Source organism: Rhinopithecus roxellana, chromosome 21 (genome assembly GCF_007565055.1).
Source record: "Rhinopithecus roxellana isolate Shanxi Qingling chromosome 21, ASM756505v1, whole genome shotgun sequence".
Taxonomy (NCBI): domain Eukaryota; kingdom Metazoa; phylum Chordata; class Mammalia; order Primates; family Cercopithecidae; genus Rhinopithecus; species Rhinopithecus roxellana.
In genome coordinates, this window is record NC_044569.1 from 64644348 (window position 1) to 64658586 (window position 14239).

A 14239-nucleotide genomic window follows, 5' to 3' on the forward strand; every position below is an offset into this window, starting at 1 on the left:
AGCCACCAGTCACTTCTTAAAAGAATCAGGGGGTGCAAACATGAGGATGGAGGAGGACAACAACGAGAGTGGATGGTGGTAAAGACAAACTGAGCAGTATTTTTCGTAAGGCAGTTTTAGGGAATTATCTGTTTATGAGTTGTGATTTATCTGGCAAAATAAAATAAAGAATACAAATCTTATCTCCTAATCTTGAGGCACAAGTTTATGACTTGACCAAATCTTAGGGAAACTGTGATTTTAGATTCAATTAAGACCAGTATAAGGAGCAATCTCAGAAAGGCTGAGGACGTTTGTGGAGTTTGCTGATAATGGAGCTGTATATGCCAAGGCACAGTGAAAAATGTTCCAGGGAAATGGCCGAGTCAGGAGCAAAACTATGTGAAACTTATTGAGGATAAAGGTATGGCAAAGATCTGATGGCCAGGGATTTGGAATATAGGTGTCAGTTGGTGAAATCTGTGAGGCTACGTGTGGTAGTCTAAAAGAAAATTGCTTTAAAGAGAGTGGGCTTCAACCCTGGACTAGGTTTAGATAAGAGGCATTTTGGGTGCTAAATTTAAGGACGGTCACTCTCAGGGTCATGCACACACAGGAATGGCTCTTAAACTACACTGAGAGGGTTCTTTTTAAAAGAGTTACAACTTTGACTTCACTTTTGCTTCACCCTTGTCCTGGTCCTTGTGTCTTCAGAATAATCATCTTACTATGCCTGTGGCTGGAATACTATTTATCCCAGGGGTTGCAGCCTCTGCACATGAATGCATGCTACATTATGAGCAAGTATGCTACTTTATATCTTTTCTGTCTTGTGCCATTAACTGATTTTGTGCCAGAAATGCATTTTTTGGCTTCTGTAGACCCACAGGTTAGTATAATTTTCTGTCCTTAATCATCAAAAAGTTTGTGATGAAGCTGATTCTTCCCAATGATCTTTAAAATAGCTTTGTGAAGTTCTCAGAGCTATACTATTGAGGGTATTGATTAGAATCATAATTAATTTATAACCAACTCGGCAGAAAATTTTTATTGTGCCAAGTTTCCTCATCAGACATAATTGTTTTGTTTTCCATTTAGGTGGATGTTTTTATGCCTGTAGTAAAATGTAGTAATATCTTTATATGGGTCCTGAGAATTTCTGTTTAAATTGAATTCTAGACATTTTATATAGTTTTTGCTTGTATTATAGAGTAATATCTCTATATTTTGTACTTCTTGCTAGTATATGAACAAGTATTATTGATGCTTAGTTATACAATTTCCCATTAATAAACATCCATACTAATAGTGATTCAATTGATTTTCTTGCATTTTCTATATAGACAATAACGTACATATAAAATGATAATTTATCTCACTTTCTTCTCAATATTTGTATCAGATATGTAATTTTGTTTACTTTTTACCTTTACCAAAAGTCAGTAAAATGTAAATAGTAATGGCAATAGAATTCATCCTTGATTTTTCTTGATTTTATATGAAAACTTCTACTTACCTAAGTTATGCATATCTGCATCTTAATTTCTTTATCTGTAAAGATAATAATGGTACCTAATACACATGATTATATGAGGATTAAATGAGATAATTACCTATACATTGATGAAATATGTTTCTTGGCCTGCTTGGAATCCAAATAGTAGAGATATTTCTAGTATAAAACAAAGATTCAGCTGGGCGCGGTGGCTCACGCCTGTAATCCCAGCACTTTGGGAGGCCGAGGCAGGCAGATCATGAGGTCAGGAGATCCAGACCATCCTGGCTAACACGGTGAAACCCTGTCTGTACTAAAAATACAAAAAAATTAGCCGGGCGTGGTGGGCACCTGTAGTCCCAGCTACTAGGGAGGCTGAGGCAGGAGAATGGCGTGAACCCAGGAGGTGGAGCTTGCAGTGAGCCAAGATCGCGCCACTGCACTCCAGCCTGGGCGACAGAGCGAGACTCCATTTCAAAAAAACAAAACAAAACAACAAAAAAACGCACAAAGATTCAAAGATATAAAACATGCTGGAAAAGATCAGAGCCTTGAAGAATAGATTCGGGAAACCTAATGTACTGTGGTAGACAGGCTCTATGGTCACCACCATGATTCTTGCTTGCTTGTCTTCATGTCTTTTACTTTGTAAATCTATCACTTTGTATGTGAGTGAGATATTTGACTTGCTTCCAAGCAATTGAATACAGCAAAGGTGACAGGATGTACTTGATTCTGTGTATGTGATAATGTTAAGACTGTAACCTGTCTTGCTAGGAAGCTCCTATCCATTGCTGGCTTCCAAAAATAAACTATCCTATTGTGAGCAGCCATATAGATAAATACATATATCAAATAGCTGAGGAAGACTTCAGTCTGGAAATCCATTAGGAACACTGCCAAAAACCACATGATGTTGAAAGGCAGTCCTTCCTCAGTTAAGTCTCTGAGAAAACTGCACTCCTGGTCAATGTTTTAATCGCAGGCTTATGAGACCCTGGAGAACAGGATCTAGCTAAGCTGTGCTCTGATTTATTTCCCACAGGAGCTGTGTGCTAATAAATGTATAATTCTTTAAGATGATAATTTTTTGGAAATTTACACAGCCATAGAAAACTAAAACACATGTGAAAAATAGAAATCCCAGAGAGGGAAAAGAAACAAAGAGAAGGAATAGTGAAAATAACATTGTTACTAGAAAAATATTTTCCTGAACTGCAATGTTGAGTTAGCAGATGAAAAGGACTCATTGAGTTTTAGCACATTCTATGACAAATGTTGTGGTGAAATCTTAAAACACAAAGAAAACAGGGACATGAAAAACCTCCATGAAAAAGGAGTAAGTTACTTACAAAACAACAATCGATCCAAAAAATGAACACAACATGAAGGAAAATGCAAAGAAGTGGAAAGGAAATATTTATTAGTAAAGGAAATATGTATTAGAATATATTTTACATATTTAGTTAATTTAACTCCAATGGATAATGGTAGATTAACTAGGAATGCCGAAATGTTTCTACAGGCCTCTTGAAATAGAACACCCTAGAAGAGGCTAATCCACTGCCTCCATCCCAACTCACCAGAGGAGTTTTTAGAACAGTTTAAAATGTGAAGAAAAAAGTTCAAAAATGTATGAATTCAAGCTGGGCACAGTGGCTCATGTCTCTAATTCTAGCAATTTGGGAGGCTGAAGCAGACTGTGTAACATGTTGAAACCCCATGTCTACAAAAAAGTACCAAAAAATTAGCGGGCATGGTGACATGTGCCTGTAGTCCCAGCTACTCAGGAGGCCCAGGTGGAAGGATCACTTGAGCTCAGGAGGTCAAGGCTGCCATAAGCAGAGTGATGGGGCTAGATTCTATCTTTAAAAAAAGGATATAAAGTCAGTCATAAAATATTTATATATAAATCACAGTTTTATTTGATTTACTCAAAATGTGACAATTGAAATTATGGAGAACTATGAAAATAGTCACATGCTCCAAACTTCTACCTACCAAAGATAGTATCTTACTACACAAACACATACATTTATACCTGTGTGGATTTGCACATACGAAGTCTCACATATGAATTATAGTAATTTATGCCTCTAAAGCTACTACATATCACAAATATAAAGTATTTTATACACACAAATGCACACATACAGACATATAATTATCTTATATCCTTAAAGTATGTTCTATGTGAAAACAAGGCAACCTGATCTGAAATATCTATTTAATTGTTTTTTAAATATTATTTCATCTTCAGCAATAAATGATAAAATCACTCTGGCCAAATTGGTAGCTATTAGCAGCCACTAAGGGCTGCTTGGGGTTCCTCAGATCACCTGCTTTAGATGCCTCTGCATAATCTAGCAGATCTCTGGTTGTATATTTGCCTTTAAGGATCAATGTGACAAGACTACAATTAAATGTTATGTATTTTTCCATTAGCATTTAGTAGTAAAATCTTTTGTGTTTACTGTCTGTGTTTTATTAGATTTTTGCTACCATAAGTTCTAGATTCAACCATAATAAAAATTAACTTATTAGAGTTAGTTATATGTTAATATTAGGGTGAAAAATGATTTAGAAGCCATGTAGCCAAACATTCTCATTTTACACATGAGAAAACTGAGCCAGAGATAGTAATTACATACAAAAGTCCACATTAGAACTAGAGGCCAAAAAAAAAAAAAAAAAAGAGGCTAAACCATGAGCTTCTAACTCTCAGTTCAATTTTATTTTCCATTATTCAAATTAGTATGTAATAATCAATGAAGAATTAGTGAACAAAATTATAAAAAAGTGAAATTTATGGGATGTCAAATGAACTCAAAGTTAAAATTTTCTTTAAATAACTGTAGAGTGCCAAATCAAGTCGTGTCTTAGGCATTCAGACGAAGTGTTTCTAAACTGCCTTCAAAAGATTCATTTGGAATGCTTATTAAATCCACAGATTTGGGGGGCCTAAATAAACACATTAAATCACAGTTTCCATGAAAATATTGATATTTCATGATTGATAATCTGCATATTTAGTCAAGGCCCCAGCTTGTTCCTGTCATCAGATAAATTTGAAAACCCTGTGATAGACAGCAGCTATAGCCAAATAATAGTGTATTTTGGTAGCAATGAAGCCAAGAAGGATCTATGTTCATAGCTTTGCCATTGAGAGCAGGTAGAGTTGATGTGATTGAGTGATCAATCACATTGCCCACAACATTAGGAGAGGCAGAATCACTGTATTCTTGTCATTATAAATTACTTTTCCATGATCTGTGTTGTGATTTCTTGACAATCGTGTAACCACAATGAACTCTAAGGAAGGTATTATTTAAAAATTTTTGTAGGCTTATGGTTGCTTAATAGAAGTCAACAAGATTGATGAACTCAAGAATCAACTCATTGGAAGTACTATATCCTTAAGAATAATCTGTTAAATATTCTTGAAAACAAAACATATTGAGGAGAAAAATCATTTTTAATAAGGTAAAAATAAGTATGCTTTAGAACTCCCATACAAGCAAATAAATTTCAAGAAAAGAGTGTCAAAACAATTTTTTTTAAAAAAAGCTTTAGATTGGATGTTGACCCAGAGTTCATATATATATATATATATATATATATTTTTTTTTTTTTTTTTACTTCTGTCACTTGTGTGCCCTCTGAAATCTATACGTAATTTCTTTGTAACATGCATGGGGCATTTTTTCCTCCATGTAGGAAAAACTCAACCTCAAAGGAGGTCATACCCCCAATGGCTAAGACATATTACAATAAAGGGGAAAAATTAACATAGTGCAGAAAAAAGTTCTAAGTAAAGGATAATGTTTTAGAAATGCAGTTAAATCCATTCAAACTATTGTTTGTGAAACATGTTCCAATATATTGACATTTCTTTCCTTAATGATGCATGTCAGAAACCTGCAGTTCTAAGTATTCTCATTACCTGAGAGCAATTGCTGTTGTCATACAGAATACATTGATGGTTAAGGAAAAAGAGAGCAATTTCTATTCATGTGAAGTATAAATTTATATGAATAAACATTACTATAACTAAATTGTATACATGGTTATGAATAAAAGTTGGAAATCTCAGAGTAAATAACTAATTTTCTGTTCTGTACATTCCTCATTGTATCACAAAAATTAGTTTTTAGATTTTAAAACTGCTTGGTCTATGTTGTCCAAGCTGATTGCTTCTATAAACAACATTTACTAGACAATAAGAGGCAAATAGTTTCATAAAAAAGAAAAATAAAATATTTTAAAAAGCAGGGACGTAGGTAAACTTCTACAATTTTCACACAACAAGGATAAAAATAAGTAAAATTGGATTTTCTTTCTGTTTTCATATGAATATAATATTGAGTAAATTATTGGTATCTTAGTTCTTTACCACTCCCCCAGTTAGGAATAACTATCACAACTTGTGTGAACTTGTATACAAAAGCATAAAAGGAAATACAGATGTATTGTCATATTATGATAACACTCACCTTGAAAATAGAAATGCATATTATGACATATGACTATGAATCAGTGATTCTACTGGAAAAAAATTATTTCTTAGCATCACTTTAGATTCCACTTTTTTTTACTTCTTGAAATTTAAGTAATATATCTTTTTCCATCACTAAAAATAAATATTTTTTCAATAAACGTTTATTGATGTTAATTATTATAAAGAAAAGAAGAATAAACACAAACTTTTTCTTGGCTCACAGAGACTCAGGGGAGAAAAAATATTACTACTTCCTTCCCATATACCTACCACATTTTCTTCTCATGAAACATTTCTCATGCTACATGTAAGGCATATAGTCACTGCTAATACTATATGAAAAGTATGCAATCTGTTGAATTCAAAACTCAAACTGAGTTGAATAAACTTTGCCACCAAATACACAGATACAAATCCATTTGGGAACCTGACTGAGAGAAAAATAGGACAGTATTTTATTTAAAGAAAATATTTCTTTTAGTAAAGAATTTATTTTTATGGTCCAACAACAGATAATCTTTTATTCATTTATGTTTTAAGAATGTATACTTTGCTTCCAGCTCATTTTAAAAACATGGAATTCTTTGTTATGCTCTGGTAAATGTAGATTGTGAAAGAGTGATACTTACATGGAATTTAATGAGAAGTGGAATCCTACTGATACTCTAAATTGTAAAAATAAAACAGAAAGCTTAAGATATAAAATATTATCATTATTGAGGCCGGGCCTGGTGGCTCACGCCTGTAATCGCAGCAGTTTGGGAGGCCGAGGAGGGCGGATCACGAGGTGAGGAGTTTGAGACCAGCCTGGCCAAGATGGTGAAACCCCGTCTCTATTAAAAATACAAAACTTAGCCAGGCTTGGTGGCACATGCCTGTAATGCTAGCTACTCAGGAGGTTGAGGCAAGAGAATTTCTTGAGCCTGGGAGGTGGAGGTTGCAGTGAGCTGAGATTGCACCACTGTACTCCAGCCTGGGTGACAGAGCGAGACTCTGTCTCAGAAAAAAAATATATATATATATCATTATTGGTATCACTAAAGTTTATTTTCATGTAAGTTAATCTTATTCTTTCTCCAGCAGTCTTCCCCCTGTTTTGTCATTGTTAAACATTGTCCAGAAAATTTATAGTGTCTTATTAGTTCTAACAGGTTGCCCACTGTTTTTCTTTAATTTTCTATACAATCATATTTTTGTGAATGAAAACAATATAATATTTTCCAATCTTTATATAATTGTCTTGAACATCTAGTTTATTGTTGAATATTAAGAAATTCGGAGTACTTGTGTTTTCTTCCCAACCTGAAAGACAATGTTCAATGTATTACCATTAGTATGCTGACTCATATTTTGTGATAGATTATTGTCTTCTACAGTGGTGATGCTAAGGAAGTTCTCTATTTGTAGTCTTCTCAGCATTGCTTTTTTCTTTTTTTAAAATGAGAAATTTAGGATTAAAATTTTTGCTTTTTCCAGCCTCTGCCTTGAATCTACTGCAAGGCTGTCTGCTTTCTCCCTCAATGCATTGACATGGTGTATTACATTAATTTATTTTTAAAGTATGATAATTTCACTTAATCATGATTATCATTTTCTGTTTGTAATACATTATGTAAAATATTTGTGTCTGTTATCATAAATAAGTTGAATGACAATAGTTTTTGTAATATTTTTGACTACGGATTTGTTATAAAGGTTCTGGTATCTTCTCTACAGAATCAATTTTTCCCCCCTTTTCAATCATATAGATTAGATTTTGTTAGATAAAGGTTATCTTATTAAGGTTTTGTAAATAGTGTCCTATAAAATTATCTGTGTCTTGAGGCTTTTATCTAAGTAAATTTTTGACTAGTTAGTTGATTTAATAATTTAAATGTATTTTTATATTTATTCTTGTGATATTTTTGGAAAATTATATTTTAAAAATATTCATTTAGCAAATTTTTATCATTCCTGGACATAAATGTATTGATTGCATTCTCATTTTTTTGAATATTTCATTTTACATTCCATCTTCCATCTTCCATCATTTTTTATATTCCATTTTATATTCCATCTTCCATTTTGTATTCATAGTTGCATTCCATTTTCTTTCTTCATATTGCTACATATTTCTTTCTAATTTTCTGGAGCAAGTTCACTAGTGATTTATTGTCTTTATTAAATTTTTACAAAACAACTTGTACTTTGTTGATAATCTATTAGCATTTTTTCTTTTATTTTTATATTTTGTTATCTATTCTTATCTATATAATTTCCTTTATTTTCTTTTTTTTTTAATTTACATTTTTGTTTTTCTAACATCCTGAACTGATTGCTTAGATTGGGGTTGGCAGACAATGACCTGTCGGCCAAATCCAGCCCTCTGCCTGTTTTGTATGACTTGCATGTTAAGAACGAATTTTGCATTTTTAAGGAGTTGGAAAAAAACTAAAAGAATAACAGTTGTGACATATGAAAACTGTATGAAATTAAAATTTCAGCACTCATAAATAAAATTACATTGTAACACAGCCATGTCATCCATTAATCAACTTTGGCTGTTTTCTTATTACAATAGCAGAGTTGAGTCATTACAACAGAGACTCCGTTTAGCATTCTTATTGCTTTGCACTGCTTTTCAGTGTACTACACACAGTGATGTAGCTGAAACATGACAGCATTTTGAGAAAATGTACACTGTTGTAACGTTTTATCTTTGCATACCCATCAAATCAAAATAAGTGAAGAAAATGTGGACATTGAATTTTGTGCATTTAAGGGACATTGGATTCTGAATTATCTTAGTATTAAATTAGATGGAAATATATTGTGTTTTACTATTTATTGGCACTACAGCTGTGCTTAAAAATGCAGTATACAGTAACATTAACAGAGTAAGCACTCATCATATTACTAACTCACAGGAAAGTAGCCTTCCTGAGAGAACTGAAAAATTAAAACTTACAAAACAAACATCTCATCATAGCAGAATTTATTCACAAAGGTAAAAAATAAAAATGTAGCTGAAAACAAGATTATTGGCTCATTTGTTAGCTGAGAAGAAAAACTGTTGCTGGTGGTGAGTTAATTAAATTACTTCTGATTGCATCAGCTGAATAAATATGTTCAGAGAAATTGAACTAGCTAATGACAATCTTTTGTCAAGAATTTTTCACAGAGCTTAAAACATTGGGAGCAACAAGAATAATTAAAAAGCACAGTAGATAATTTGGAGTGATTTTTCTCAGTTCTTAATGATTTAACAGATATACTGATATTGTTCTGCTGTTAATTTGAACTCAGTGTTAATTTTAAAGTGACTGAAGAATTAGCTTCTATGAATAGTCTGCATGAAATAATTATAAAGGAACATATTTTCAGAGAAGTTTAAAAAATGGATTTCAATACAACCTGAAGTGGAATCTGCTAAGAAGTGTTCAAACAGATGGTAGTAAAAATAGCTATGGAGCAGAAAAATGTTGTTGGACAAATTAAACTGTGTAATATTGTAAGCTGCTGAAACACTATGTCTATTAATTGTATTATTTATAACAGATTTCTTGGCATAAATTTTTGAACTACAATGTATTACTAAACCAGTATTGTCAATGGTGAATTTCCTTTTCTCTCAGGGACTTGGTGGTCATCGGTTTCACAAACTTTTATCAGAAATAGAAGCAGCATACCCTAACACATCCTGTCATGCCATGGTCGAATAGCTTAGCAGTAGGAAAGATTTTGTTTTGTTTTGTTTTGTTTTTGAGACTGAGTCTCGTTCAGTCACCCAGACTGGAGTGCAGTGGCACACGGTCTCTGCTCACTGCAAGCTCCACCTCCTGGGTTCACGCCATTCTCCTGCCTCAGCCTCCCAAGTAGCTGGGACTACAGATGCCCGCCACCAAGCCTGGCTAATTTTTTGTATTTTTTTAAGTAGAGACAGAGTTTCACTGTGTTAGCCAGGATGGTCTCGAACTCCTGACCTCGTGATCCGCCTGCCTCAGCCTCCCAAAGTGCTGAAATTACAAGCGTGAGCCACCATGCCTGGCCAGTAGGAGTTTTATTGTGATATTATTTTGCTTTTAGCTTGGGCTTGAGATTGAATTTTTTTCTTCCTGCAAAATATTTCCCTCGGTCTTTATCACCAAATACTGACTGACTTTAGAAATTAGATTTTGCAACAGACTTAATTATCATAATTATCTTAGAAATTAGATTTTGCTACAGACTTAATTTTCATAATTAGGTATCTTAGTTATCTTAAGTACATAATTAAGATCTCACATTCTCATACAAATTGGTAGTAGATATATTTTTTCAGCTCAAACTACAGTTTTAGCAGCATTTTTCAGATTTTGATTTAGATAAAAAAGAAATGTTCAGACTTTGAAATCATTTTGTGCAATGGAGAAGTTTCCACCAAATTGTTGATTGATTTGCTATATAATCAAATGCTAAAAGGGAAATATCAAGAGAAGAATCTAATGAAATTTTATAAATTCCTTTTAAGTGATGAGTATGCCCAATCAAAATCACATGCTAGTGGAGTGATATCAGTATACTTTTCACACATAAGTATGTGTGAGAAGACATTTTCAAAGATGAAATACACAAAATCTCCTTATATATCGTTATCTGATGAATATTTACAATTGATTGTGGAGATAGGAAACATTAAGGAGCTCAGTTGATCAAACTGTTATGCCTCCCCAAAAGAATTTCATTCTTCACAGTGGTGGACCTTATTACAAACCATTATACTCAATTATGATTATTATATTATAAATTTTGTCAATTAAAGTTTGTAGAAATTTGTTTCCTCTTTTGTTATGTAAGTACTTATATAATATCCTTGGTTTTTACCTCTTAGTCTATAGTGATACAAAATACTTCCTCTTTGGCTCTTTACAAAAATGTTAGATGATCCCATTATGCATATCTAATATACATAATAGATAATTTTAGGAACTTTCCTTTTAAAATTATCTTCCCTTTTCATTTCTGGCTGTTCCTACAGAGATTTTTTTTCTGTTTATGGACAAATTTTCTGGCTTCTTTGTATGCCTAGTAACTTTTCTTTATATGCTAGATCTTCTGGTTTTTGCATTTTGAAGTGCTGGTTTTTATTATAGTCTTTTAAAGATTGTTTAATTTCATTATGTAATGCAGTTCAGTTTGATTCATTGATGGCTTTTTTTTTAAAGCTGTGTAAAAAGTTTAGGTTAATAATAGCTTTTGTTGTGGGCCTAATCTATTTTCCCTTCAGTGAACTATACACACATTTCTTTGTACTCTGGCTGTGAACAGATTATTTCCATCCCTGTGTGAGTTTCACACATTGTTAGTACTTTTTTTTTTTTTCCTGGTGGTTCTTTCTCCAGACCTCAAGGAGTTACACTCCAGGATCTTCATAGATGCAGACTAGCACTGAACCAAAGACTTGAGAACACTCTTTTGATGTTCTTTTGAATCAGCATTCTTTTGTTCAGCATTCTTTGCAGCTTCTCTGCTTCACAGACTTAAGTTGCCTTGGTTTCCTTGAACTCTAATTTCTATTTGCTGAACTCACAAAGACCACAGGGTCCTGTTTCAGTTTTCTCACTCTGCTGCAGCTTGGAAACTGCCTCAAGGCGTTTTGCTTTTATTTCTGGTGTCACAATCTTGTCTGTCTGTTGTCCAATGTCCAAAAAAAGTGTTTTATATATTTTGACTAATATTCCAGTTGTGTACAGGAAAGGCAACTTCTGCAGCAGTCAACTCCTCATTTGATGAAGCAGATATTTTTCATAGTTTTATTTTGACCGTAAAAAAAAAAAGAAAATCTCAGAATTCTTGGGCACTTAAAGTGTCCAAAAGAATGTGATATTATTTTTTTTCTCCTGAACCCGTAGGGGATTCTATAATTCAGATCTAGTTTTTATATTAATCTCTCAATTTGGAAGCTTTACTACCACTCAAACAGTGCAAACTTGCAATTTCTTTCATGAATGATGTGGTTCCAAATTGCTTTTTGTAATTTTTTCTTTTCTTTTTCATCAAAGAAAAGGAACAGCTTGCTTTCTTGTTTCTTCTCTGGGAAGATGGATGGCGTTTTTCTAATCCCTTTATCACATAGAAAGCAGCTTTTCTGTGGTACCAGGCTTTGTTCTATAGATTCAATTCAATCATTTCGAACTTGAGTGGGAAAAGGCAATGCCTTTTTTCCTTAGGAGACTACTAAAACCCTTTCCCCCAAACCTGATTGGGTCAGAACCCTTTAGATTTGTCCCTGGCTGCCATGTGCTGATGTGGTTTCATTTTTTAGCTTCATTTTCTCTAGTCTTTTCTAACCCATGAGAATTTTGCTTTTTAAATTCCCTACTCACTTTTATCTAATCTGAATTTTGTCTCATATTTTAAGTGTATTTGTTACTGTTGTTTATTTTATCCAGCATTCCTGTATGATTTACGTGTGTGAATATGTGTAGCTAGAGGAATCTTCCAACAACTAGCTATGGACTGTGAATAGATTACATAACACCTCTTTTTCTTTTTTGTAAAATGATGAACTTATAATAGATGACACCTGAAGCCCTTTTGGTTTTTAGATTGTGTCTATGAAGTTTTTTTTTTTTTTTTTTTTTGAGTTTGCATGTTCAAAATGACAGCAGTAACAATTTATTAATGAATACGTGTGTGTGTATATATATGTGTATTTAAATATGATTAAGTACAGATATATCATATATGACCTCATTGGATCATGAAGCCAGACTTAATTGGATATTTGTCAGACAACAATTATGTAGCTACAGGCCCTGAAGCAACAAATTGAATATAATGAATTATTTCAGGGAATCAAGTCCCAAAATTTTCACTTATATAAATGCTTCCTATAATCAATCATTTAAAAAACCCAACAACAAATAACTCATGTGTAAGAATGCATTATTTACAATAGCAAAATGTCCCAAAACACAGAAAATAAGTAATTTTCATGAAGTTGCGAGCAACTGTAATAGAACACATTTCTGAAGTCAAAGTAAAATTGTCTTCTTTAATTCATGAACTTTTTTTTCAATTAGAAAAGAAATGTAGTTATACCTGCTCAGTGAAAATGAAGCTGTGAAATAACAAGAATTTATTACTTTTAGTGGTAGCATTAAGGTTAGTGAAGCGTAGAATTTGGGTACATGAAGCACTGGGCTCTGATGCTAAAATTTTTAAAATCTTATTTTACAAACAACAAAGAGGGATAAAATGAAATTCAACAGGTAAATATGGATGCAGGCTCTCCTTTGCACTCTGTACAAAGTCAACTAACATGGTACAGGGATGGATCAATTGTAAGTTCTTTAATAATAGGCAGTTCACTATTTCATTTTCATACGAATCTGAAAGTATTTTCAAGCATGCTTTGTAAAGCAAAAGTAAAACAAGATTTCAGCTTGCATACTGGAAAAAAAAGGTGGAGTTGAGTCAACCATTGATGAGAAGGGATGAATGACACAGTTAAATGAAGGCACAAAATGCAATAGAATATTCCTTCCTTTGTAGTGTAATTGTACATTGTTTACCATAAAGGAACCAGTTTCTTGCTTTGAAGAAATTCATGATCTCAGGAGGTCAGTGAGAACAATGAGCGTGTCTCTGTGATCTCCTTATGTGAAGTCATTACCAAAGTTACCTGAACGTAGTGCATCATGATGGATGGGAGCAAAGTCTTCCTTAAAGACTCTCTCTTTACTTACTTGGTAGAAGAATATGAGTATTTTGTCTTGTCTCTGAGTTAGCACTTCTCAGACATGCCTGACTTGAGACACAATATGCTAGAGATGTGTATTTTGGCAAGGTGTTGACAATGACCTAATGTCTGTATTCAGACAAGGAAACTCTCATTGAACTATTTTGTGGGTTAAACACAATTAAACATTTGAGTGTTTTGCGAAAGTACCAACGAAATGCACAGTATTACCTGTGTTTTCATTGAATACATATATAATAATATCATGAATTTTAATTATTGCCTTCTCCCTAAACACAGAATAGTAGTGAGAGCTGTCCATATTCTAATCACAGTAGCACTGGTTTATGGCACTTTTACAAATGTTTAGTATGGCAGAATCGCATAGTGGACTACATTTCAGAAGTATTATAATCCAACATTTCACAAACTACAATATCCTTATTGGGTGGTAAAGAATCATTAACTAACTACTATTGGATTGTTGTTTCAGGAAATGAATTGCTTTACCAGTTTCCTGATTAATTGTTGAGATACTCCTAAGTAGCTAAGTCGAGTTTCTTAC